Source organism: Kogia breviceps, chromosome 2, assembly GCF_026419965.1.
Source record: "Kogia breviceps isolate mKogBre1 chromosome 2, mKogBre1 haplotype 1, whole genome shotgun sequence".
NCBI classification, from domain to species: Eukaryota; Metazoa; Chordata; class Mammalia; order Artiodactyla; family Physeteridae; genus Kogia; species Kogia breviceps.
In genome coordinates, this window is record NC_081311.1 from 43,304,636 (window position 1) to 43,316,101 (window position 11,466).

Below are 11,466 nucleotides of genomic sequence, written 5' to 3' on the forward strand. Positions count from 1 at the left end.
ACTACATCAGAATAAAAAATCCTCAAAGTAAAATTAGTGCTGGCAACAAGCAATCATATACTGCTAAATGTGAAATTAATAAGATTAATCAAAAGTCTTAAAATTATGGCTGGCAGCAATTTTTTTAAATGCCATCAAAAGCCCTTAAAGTGTAAGAATCAAGAACATAGTATGTGGAGCTTAATTTGAACACAGATTCCATCTCTCACCTACTGAATAACTGAACAGACATTTTCTTATAACTGGGAAAATAATAATATGTATTTTATGAGGTTATAAGGATTAAATGAGTTAATAAATGTGAAGTAGTTAAAGTAACAAATTGAATAAAATAATTACTAGATTATAATTTATTATTTTGCTAATCTATATTTTTTAGGCTAAGCATATTTTAATGAAGATAAAAATATTACATATTTTTTTAAAATTTCTAAAGTGCTTTTCATTACCTATCATGTAGAAAAATATAGCTTTCCAAAAGAATCATATTTAATGTAGAAGTCATATATAATATTTATTCTACAAATACTGGACTGCCATAATTATTAATCAGTTTAAAGCTCATTAGGGTAAGTCTTCACTGGCCAACTTTTTACTTATTAAATTTTTGCCTAGAGCTATAAGTCTTCTTTCCTAAGATTTTATTCCTAAGACCACAGTCTTTCTTTTCCCATTAAAAAGATGAGTAAGGGTACTACTGATTTTCCCCACCCTATTTTTGTTGAATATGCTCCTACCTAATAATATGTGCACAATTAATAATACAGACTTACTGTGCTTTTTCACCAAGTTTACCCTGTTATTTTAGGAAACAGAATATTTACAAGTGGGTCTGCAATTCCTTGATACATTCCAAATGTTATCAATATGTCATGGCCCAGATGAATTCGAAATACTAATAGAAAATCATTCCCAGAGTTAAGTACACACCATATGTATATATATATATATATATTTTTTTTTTTTTTTTTTTGTGGTACACGGGCCTCTCACTGTTGTGGCCTCTCCCGTTGCGGAGCACAGGCTCCGGACGCGCGGGCTCAGCGGCCACGGCTCACGGGCCCTGCCGCTCCGCGGCATGTGGGATCTGGATCTTCCCGGGCCGGGGCACAAACCCGAGTCCCCTGAATCGGCAGGCGGACTCTCAACCACTGCGCCACCAGGGAAGCCCACACACCATATATTTTAAAAAGTAGGGAGTTTGGGAACTGTGGGCATTCTTTAAAAATCAGTGTTCTTGTTCTTCTTGTGTATGTGTTGTATGCATCTGCATAGAGTTATAATTTTTATAGTTCTGGTTACAAAAATATAAAATCGAATTACGCTCCCTCACATCCCCACAAAGTGGTCAGCAAGAATATATATATATATATATATATATATATATATATATATATATATATATATATATCTCCTAAAAACTTACCGCAATATTTTTAATGCCAGTAAAATATTTCTGAGAGAAAACAATAAAACAACTGAAAACTTAGATTATTAGTTTTCAGGTTTATTACAAAGTCAAAGGAAATATGTAATTTAGCAATGGTAGAGTAATTAATATATTATTTCTCAAATGTATTATTTTCAGGACTCAACACCTATAGCACTTTAAAATTAAACTGTGTAAAATATGATGCAAACAATATCTGCTCAACTTTATACATATATCTTCACAGCTAAAGACCCTTTTAATAATTTAAATTACGTTTAACATTTATGAACCCATTTAAGAGAGCATAAAATGTTATGCAGATACTAAGTTAATACATTGTGTATTACCTAAAAATTGTTCTGAATATTATATATAGTGTTAATTATGCAAAATTATTTTTAGACAGTAATTAGATTCCATTGATTCATCAAATGATTAAATCATAACATAGGTGAACACAATTTTTACTCTTCTAAGTATATGGAAATCTGTAAGAATGTACAGTATAAATAACTATTTGAATAGCATTTGGCTTATGTGTTTTAGCAAATAAAATAAGAACTGGGACAATATGGATTTTTAACTTATACCTATTTGATTGTTAGTTATCCTTTTAAAAATGTTCTACAAAGGGATTTTGAATCAAAACATTAGATTAATTAATAATTAATTGATTATTTAATTTCTCTGGAAAAATCTGTCCATAATAGCAATGGGGAAAGGACTTCAGAGTGAAAAGGGATAGACATGGTAATTAGAATAAAAAGTTCAATAAAGCTAAGAGAAAATTCTTATATATATATATATATATATATATATATATATATACACATGCATAAACATATATATAGTTTGCTTATTATTTGAAGTATGTAAGAAAAAAAGCAATATGAGAAAATAACCTTGAGGGCCTTCTTTTCTTTTTTTTTTTTTTTACATCATTCATAGTTAAATATCTCGTCTAAACTGACAGCTGTACTTCCTTTTGCTTCCTTGCTTCACAACTGAAAGGAATTCAACACTAAAAAAGAGGTGAGGATTTTTTTTTTTTTTTTTTTTTTTTTTTGGCGGTACAAGGGCCTCTCACTGTTGTGGCCTCTCCCGTTGAGGAGCCCAGGCTCCGGACGCGCAGGCTCAGCAGCCATGGCTCACGGGCCCAGCCGCTCCGCGGCATATGGTTCTTCCCGGACCAGGGCACGAACCCGTGTCCCCTGCATCGGCAGGCGGACTCTCAACCACTGCACCACCAGGGAAGCCCAGAGGTGAGGATTTAAGTGAGTAATTCACAAATAAAAATTGTAGGAAAGTTACAAAATACCTAAAGTCACATAAATCATTTCTAATGTTTTATTCATCTTTGAAACAGAAGCCAATCCAATATTTCTATTTCACCCTATTTTATGCAGCTGTAGCATACAGTCCAGAAACAATTCCATGTAAGAGTATTTTTACATAAATTGTAAGTCATTTTATTTAAATTATGTAGTCGACCAACCATGGCTATTTTGCTGGATTAGTACCCAAGGAGATATAATTCTTAGAAGACAATTATGGTATAGTTTTAAGAATTAAAAAAAAGTAACTGGGCTTCCCTGGTGGTGCAGTGGTTGAGAGTCCGCCTGCCGATGCAGGGGACACGGGTTCGTGCCCCGGTCCGGGAAGATCCCACATGCCGCGGAGTGGTTGGGCCCGTGAGCCATGGCCGCTGAGCCTGCGTGTCCGGAGCCTATGCTCCGCAACGGGAGAGGCCACAACAGTGAGAGGCCCGTGTACTACAAAAAAAAAAAGTAACAAAGAATCACTTTTCACCAGGAATCAAACTTTCAGTTGACATCCCATAAAGCAATTTCTCAAATTGTCTGGTGAAAGAAGAACTGCAAGAAACAGGCAGGCAAATATCTTCCCTCCACACCCAGAGACAACAATATTGACTGGAACCAGGCACTATGATTTCTCCTGCCTCTTGAATTTATTCTCTGTTCCACAATTCTGTCTTCTAGTGTGATCCCACTGGTAAACCCTGCCAATGACAAACTAAGAAAGAGAATCTTACATGTGGTCCGCTTACCTGATGTGTCTCTAGTCCCTGGATCCCATCTTCTGTTCCCTAGATTTATTAACAATAATGTCATGTTCTCCTCATCCAAATGTTATTTATGTACTCAAGCTGTTGTATCTTGTTTGTACCTGAAGTCTTTGGATAGACTTTGGCACTCCAGATATGATATATTAAATAGCAGAGACCAGCAGATCTCAAACAGGTTGTAGTGATGGCCTTATCTACATGTGACTGTGGTTTGTGAGACTTTTACTTGTAGGGGTTTTTGTCTGAGGACTTTAAAACCCTCACTGGAAACATGTGTTAGGATTTGTCTTTCTCTAATGGTCCTCTATTAAAATGTAAAACAACCTGTTAAGGAATCCATTAAATAACTGACTTAGTGTGAATGGATTTTCTCAGGTAGCATGGAGGAATTTAATGTAAACACAAACGGTGTATGTGGGAGAGGAGCCATTCTGATTTAAGACTATAGAACAGAGATGAGAATGTATATAACACTGTAGTTGATGAAAAAATATATTTATCTGCTATTTGTGAAATCACTTTAAGAGATAATATCTTCTAAAGATATGATGTGTTTTATATCACAGCACAGAGGAGGAGAGTGGAGAAAAGATGAGTCATGGCTTTTAGGTTTTCTTGGACAGAGCTTGGGTAATCATTTTTTAAAACTGGCAATAATGGACACTCAGATTTTCTAATAGATAGTATGTTACTTTGAAAAAAACTGTCAGAAAATATATCATTAGGGGAAAGTTCAATGTTTCCTTTGGTATAGATGGTAGCTAAAGATGGTTCAAGGGTAGAATTATGTAAAATATTATTCATCAAAATGGCTCCACAAAGATTCTCTTTCTCTCACTCCATGGGGACAGGGGTTATATAATAGAAAAAGAAGTATCTAGAACTTCCAAGCAAAATGCTCTATATTTTTGTACAAAGAAGTGGATTGTCTTTGCTATCAATGATGTCATTACTTTACAAAAAGTCTAAAATGTGGCAGGAATCCTGGACCATGTGGCATCATGTTTCAATCTCAATATATCAATCATAACACCTGTTACTTGGGGTTCATATAAAGCAAAAACATTCCTTTTTTTAGGTTAAGACTAGGATTAAACTAGTTTTGGGATTTTCTTCTCAGGTTTCCCACTTCTTAGGGTGTTATCAACCAAATAGCTAAAGAGGTTGTTGGAGTTTCCAAGGAAACAAAACTCCACCTAAAAATTAGCATATAATTCACATCAATATGTGCCTTGTATTACTTGAGAGGTCATATTTTCGTAAAGCATGCGACCTGCATTTCTTAATTTCAACATGCACATAGTTTAAAATAGTAGTTAACCAATGTATATGCAGTTGAATAAAGTGTCTCTTTTTTTTAAACAAAATAAGAAATAGAGTATACTCTTCCTCTATCTATACTTGATGCTGTGCTGTTTTGTGCAAACCTTTTACATAGTAAAAAGGCTGTAAATGTTTACTATTGTGAAAACACGTTCTGTACAAGCAGCATTGTATAAGAAAATACTATAAAATAAAGAAATCAGAACACTGATACCAGAATGTCAATGAATACCACACATATTGATGACCCCAACAATGAATGACCAACTTCCTTTACCTGGAAAGAATGAGAAAAATTAAGAATTTCATGAAAATGTCAATTGCAAAAAAAAAAAAAAAGACCCAAAGGAAATGACCCATTTTACCACTGGGTTCAGGATTTCATCAATCATTTCCTTCACTTTTATGGCACATTTATGAAGTTTGATTAATGAAATCAAAGAGAATTAATAGAAAAAAACTGTAGGGATTTTACTTTCTCTTTTTATAATTTCATGTAAGCTACTTGAATTACTTTGCGCTGTAAGGAAAACATGTAAATATATGAAATAAAAAGATGAGCATGTTGAACCCTTTTAAAGATTTTAAATCTTTTAAAAATTGTTCTCCATTCAGTGAGGAAGAGATAATCATAATGTTTACTTAAAGGTATCCTTTAACCAAACCCATCAACAAACTGATTTTTTAAAACTATTAATGCTCAATAATTGTGAAGCATTTCCATCACCTTAGTTTTAGTGCCTCCTAGTTTTAATCTCAAATGGCTACCATCCAGCACTTGAAATACACAAATGATAGAAGGTTGGTATTTGAGAATAGCCATTATCTCACAGGACAGATGTAACAATAATAACATTGATAATGAAAAACAAGGAAAATTCAAAAGATGAATACTAAGAAAAATTTTTAGACTAATATGAGTGTACAATACCCTCCCTAACAAAAGAAAGTTCATTAGCACCAAGCCTATATTTTTCACAAGATAGTTTTTGAACTAGGAGAATTGGAATCACCCATAGTGTTAAACATGCAGTTAATTGGATCCTCTTGAACCAACTTCTCCTGTGTTAGGGGTCATAAATAATTGTTATGCATTCTTAGGCACTAAAATTTCAGAAAAACTGCTTTAGACCCTAGAACTGAAGAATTTATTTGAAAGTCAATAACTACAAATGGGAGCTATTTATTTTCTCAGAATTCTCAATCCTCTTTAAAGCTTTTATCAAGAAAGGAGTCTGACCTTTGAGATAAACTTGCCCGTGCAGATCAAAGATAAAGCTGATTTCTGCTGAAGATAATCCATCCCTCTACATACACACACACACACACACACACACACACACACTCAGATTTTAGCATTATTCCTTCTCTTTCACATTGCCCCAATTTTCCTCAAGTACAATCCATCTTCCTAGCTATGGTCTCACCACTTCAGTTGTACTCTAGCCTCCCCCTATACCCTCTCCCCCCACCTGGCTTAACAGGAGGCCTGAATGTACCCTGAATGAGTACATTCAGTATCTATCCAACAACTGCATACAATTTATTATTGGGGTGTTAACTTATTTCAGTTCCGAGCAACCCAAACTCAGAGCTGTCCTGTGAAGAAGAATACATGGTGATAGGGCTTATTGCAGTGAGATTTAGGTCCAAATTGGAAGCTACAAGTGTATAGAGCAAAAGAAGAAGGAAAGGAAGGAGGTCCAGATTCCACTAGTTGCAGCTTATGTGAAGAATACCTTGTATTGGAGCGATAGCAAGGAGTAATAAGGCCAGATCTTGGACCTTGTCTCTCTCTGCTTTACAGGACATCCTGGGATCTACAGCACCCATGTGTGAGGAAGTTAATAAACTCATCCAACATTATTCTATTCCCACAAACGAGATTGGAAATGAAATGTAACAGCAGTTTTTCTACAGAGCCAAGTATTGCAAGCGTGGAACACTAACTGGTTCATTTATTTCACTGATTACCATATGAGGATGTGAAATCTCAGACACTGATTTTCAGTAAACCACCCTTTTAAAGTTAACTTGCCTTTCTGTTTTCATCCATATTCTTGCCACATAAATTTTAATACAGATTTCAAAAATTTCCCCACAGTCCAAAAATAGTTTGCCAAAAAATTCAAGGGCTGTTTCTATCATTGCATGCAATTTCTGCCATTAGCTAACGTGCAACTATAGGGATCAATTACATACACTACATGCAAAATCTTACCACGCTGAATTGCACTCACAATATTACTCCAGTCTTATCGCAAATTATTTCTCTCAACTAAAAAAGATCAGGTATTTAAATAAAAACTTCAAGCAAGGCTGGGAACAGCAAAGTCCTTCATCATTCCTGCAGATTTTAAAAAGTGTTCCATTCTCTCTAGACTCACAGTGCTTTGTTACATGGGCAGCACAGGGAAAAACAGAAACGAAAGAAAACAACGTCCTTGATATCTTGCACTTTAAAAATAGAAGGGGAACCCCCTCCCCAGTTTACATTTAATAAAACGAGCCAAGTCTCCATGCACTGCTTCTGGGCATTAAGAAAACTTGCATGGGGAAAACTTTTGCGGGGGAAATGAAGGTGATTTCCAAGCTGCTATTGCGTTTATATATGACAGTGATATTTATTTCCCATAATTCTTGCCCACAGGAAACACATCCTTTAAGAAACTGAATGAAATCAAGTTGGACCTTTTCAAAAAATCCGCAAGCTATCAACTTCCTGGAAAAGCTTAAATGCCCCCAACACAATCGAATAAATGTAAAGTGCGAGGCATTCCGGCGATGAGAGGCAGAAGGCAGTCCACCTGGAGAGTGCTGTGAATCTGCTTGTTCTTAAGCCTGAATCCGAAAAGGGGAGGGTGCAATGGGAAATGAAGGGGAGAAGAATGCCTCCGCTCGGTGAAACCAGACACCCTTTTGGAATCTGGGCTTAGTGCTAGAATCAGGATCCCACCCCCTTGCCTACCTCCAGGCTCCAGTAAGCAGCCGCTGGCTTCCTCGCCTCCGCTCCTTCCGCAGCAGCGGACACAAGGATCCTGAGCAGCCAGGAGCTTGCGTCCCGCAGAGCGCTCGTGCCAAGCGCTTCTCTCGACTTACCAAATGAGAAAGGGGACAGAGACGCGCAACCAGGATGTTGGTTAAAATCCAGTTTTTAGGCACCAGCGTCCCAGAAGGTTCCGACTCTTCTTCTGTACTCTTACCCAGCTCTTTCGCCTGGCAAAGGGTTACCCAGGGACCTGGGAGCCCCTGGCAGCCGCTCCTTCTCTTCTGCACTGCCTGATCGCTCCAATCTCCACCGCCGCTGCCACACTGCGCGCCCCGCTATCCACTCACCACACAGCGAGGAGGCCTGGCAGAGACAGCGCAGGGGGAGGAGAATGGATTAAACGGATAGATTTTTCGGGTAAGGGAGGAAAAACTTTGATGTTGGAACCGCACACACAGGACTGAGAAGAAACCAAAACAAGTTGCAGGTGCCAGGGGCGGGGAGGACGCTTTCACCAGCTGAGATAAATCACCCCCGACCGAAACCAGGGAGAGGAAGCTCCCTGTTCCCTGAGCGATCCCCGAGCGCACCTCGTAATCTCTGGTCTTCGAATCCACCGGAAAAGCACAGGGCATGTGCAGCCCTGTTGGTTCTCTCCTGGGGTGCAAATACCTAATGCGCCTCCAGCTGGAGAGGCTGGCGGGGACTCGGTGCAAAGAGGACGGAAACAAACGCAGACCCAGGAAGAGCGAGAAGAACCGGAGCTGCCGCCTGCAAGAGCAGAGGCGCGACTCCCTTCAGGCAAAGTGACTGCTACAAAGTCTGTTCCCTCCTGCGCAGGGACGGACACATTTAAGGACCTGAACAGACGTCAGCACCAGCTGAGTTCGAGGGGTGAACGCCAAGGCTCCCCGCCCCGCAGGTTGTAGCGCGCAGAGGGCGACCTGCTTGTGCCATTGAGTGACTGACTTAGGGTAGAAAACAGAGCTGGTGGCGTTGCGGAGTGTCAACCCCCCAGCCCATCATCGTAAATGGTATACCGATGGTATTACTGCCGTAGGTGTGCTTACCGAATTGAACAGAGCCAGAGCTGCGTGGAGAGGGATCTGGCCACGCTGCGCGCACCCAGTATTGGGTCACCAAGGCACTCAACACCTCGTTTTAAGGGAAATCACCTCCCTCTTTCGCTATGGTTTGAGTCATCATTCTGATTCATTTCGCAAAGTTAGCTGAAGTACACCGAGACGCCTTTTACATAAAGGGAATTAAAATTTTCGATCTTGAAATTCCAATCAAGACAATAATCTTCCCTTTACCCCCACATGCCTACCTACTTCCTAATTCAGAGTTACAATGGATGTAACAATTTGACGTGTAGAAAATGACGCTTACTCCTTTTCTTAGATGATTTTCATGCTTAGATACTCATTAGGAACTTAAAGAGCCTTTGCACAAGGAAGTAGTATTTCTACGTTACTCTAAATGTCATTTTCTAACGTTTTTGTGACTATTTTCATGTTGGCGGTGAGCAATTAAATTCAAAATCAGAAATGTGATGAAAAGGGAATTTTTTTCTTTATCCTTTGTAAAATAATCAATTATGTTTACAGCTGAGTTTTACATTTTTGCCTGAACAATGATGTAATGTATATCAGCTATATTTTTGAAGTTACAGAGTAAGATTAAACGGAGGTGGAAAAATAATTCAGAAAACAGGATTCACATTTCCACAGCCCTCTCCTAAATTTCCCTTCAGGAAAAATAAATTACCAACTGAGAGCACTTATTAGGGGAATAGTTGTCCTGGCTCTGATCGGGGCACCTTGAGATTTGGCAGTATCCAGAGTAGTGAAGAAGGTATAATAGAATGGAAAGTCCCAAGACCAAAAGAACCTGTGGTTGTGAAGAGAAGATAACACTTACATTTTTCCCCTTTGTGCATTTCCAACCTAACCAAGGTAGATTCCCCTTGATCACAGTCACTCCAAGTCTTTTAAAAGTGACAAACTCCTCCAGAGCAGGCTCCATATTTGCGCCCTCGCGCACGACGGCCCGGAGGTCCTCCCTCTAGCGGCCGTCTAGGGGAAACACTCGTGTGTGTGTGTGTGTGTGTGTGTGTGTGTGTGTGTGTGTGTGTGACACAAGAGCGTGCGTGCGTGCCGGAGTGTGTGTGTGTGTGTGTGTGTATACACGCAAGCGTGCCTGCGTGCCGGTTTGTGTGGGAGGGTTGATCCCTGAGAGAACCCACAGATATCTGTTGGCTCTCCATAATCCCCTCTTCGGCCTAGCTAGGACCATTCGCCTGAACGCTGCAGCTCTAGCGTTACTTCTAGAGCTTGGTTTCTTCCTCAGACGTTGGCCCTGACTTGGAGGGTCTGACTAAACTTCCCCTAGAGGCATTGCTGTAAATGCGTTGGAAACTTTGGAAACTGACAACAGCGACAGCATTTACTCTCTTCGTAGTGAATATACCCAGAAAGATAGAAGTTGGAACTGGGGAGGGGAGCTGAACATCGAAGGGGTTTAGAAAAGCATCAACAACATAAACCAACTAATTTTTCTTCGAATAATCAGATTTCTAGTGAAACTTCCTAATAAGTCAGGGGACAGAGTTAATTTGTTTTGTTAACGCATACACCCTGCACTCCCGCTTGGTACCGAATCTTCCAAGTTTAGCGCTCCCTCTAAAAGCTTTTGGGTTGGGGGAGGGCTTCATCACAGTAAAAACAGTGAAGGCTTGTATCCGCCTGCCGTTGTTCCCTGGAACCAAGACGGTCCCTACGCACCCCCCATCTCCACGATTTTCGAGGATTTCTGGGCGGCCAGTGAATTCAGGGATCGTCACTTGTGGCCAGCGCAGGCAAGAGTATCTGGAGAATCCCCCGGTTTTACTTCTGACTCCAGAGTCAGGGTATGAGGCGACGGGCAACAGGGACTGAGGTGGAGACACTGACGCGTCCAAGCCTCCATTGGGGAGGGAGCAAATCCGGAAGGCACTCGGTGGGAACCCCCTTCCCGGCAGTAGCCTCAGGGTGCCCTGGCCTCAGTTGGCGGGTCGGTGTTGGTTCACTGGAAGGAAGGAGACACCTCAACCCCTTAGGGATCAGATCGTCACAAGCCTAAAGGCCGGACCCCAGTGGCGCCCTTTGCCAGGTGGGCGAAGAAGGGTCGCAATGGCCAAGAGGAAAACCCCTTGCCCCTCAGAGTCAGCCCTATGCCCACCCGCAAGTCGGCCTGTTTGTACGAAACCTGAGTCCTCACTTAGAAGCTGAGTCGCTGTCCCAGAAGTTGAGTCGCTTTCCCAAAGGCAGCAACGCTCAGGAAGATTTTCTAGCGCGCAACATTGCTCCCTCTCTCACCCCACTCCCACCCCCACCCAACCACACACACACACATGATGCCTGTGACTCGAAAGGACACAGAAAGGGCCTCGCTCTCTGCTGTTCCCTCCAACGGGCCCCGGCCCGGGCGAACACCCGCAGCTGCCAGGGCGGGGAGCCCCGGCGCCAAGCCTCTGCGCGCGATGTCACGATCTGCCAGGCAGACAGGAGCAAGCGGCCGGAGCCAGCCGCCGGGAAGATCGAGGCTATAGTCTGGGCATCTGGAAACAAATGCCGGATAGCTTCTCCCGCAAAC

General features: G+C 40.7%; 1 protein-coding gene across 3 annotated transcripts in view; it reads right to left on the minus strand.

Annotated features, from left to right (window-relative positions):
- Positions 1-8,639, minus strand: part of PCDH15 (protocadherin related 15) — a 1,516,422-nt gene extending 1,507,783 nt beyond the window's left edge. For all 3 annotated transcript variants that reach the window (XM_067025124.1, XM_067025121.1, XM_067025122.1), the window contains exons 1-2: positions 8,421-8,639; positions 7,941-8,193 (exon numbers count right to left, since the gene is read on the minus strand). The gene's annotated coding sequence lies outside the window, so the exon portion shown is untranslated. The remainder of the gene's footprint in view (positions 1-7,940; positions 8,194-8,420) is intronic.
- Positions 8,640-11,466: the final 2,827 nt, after the last annotated feature.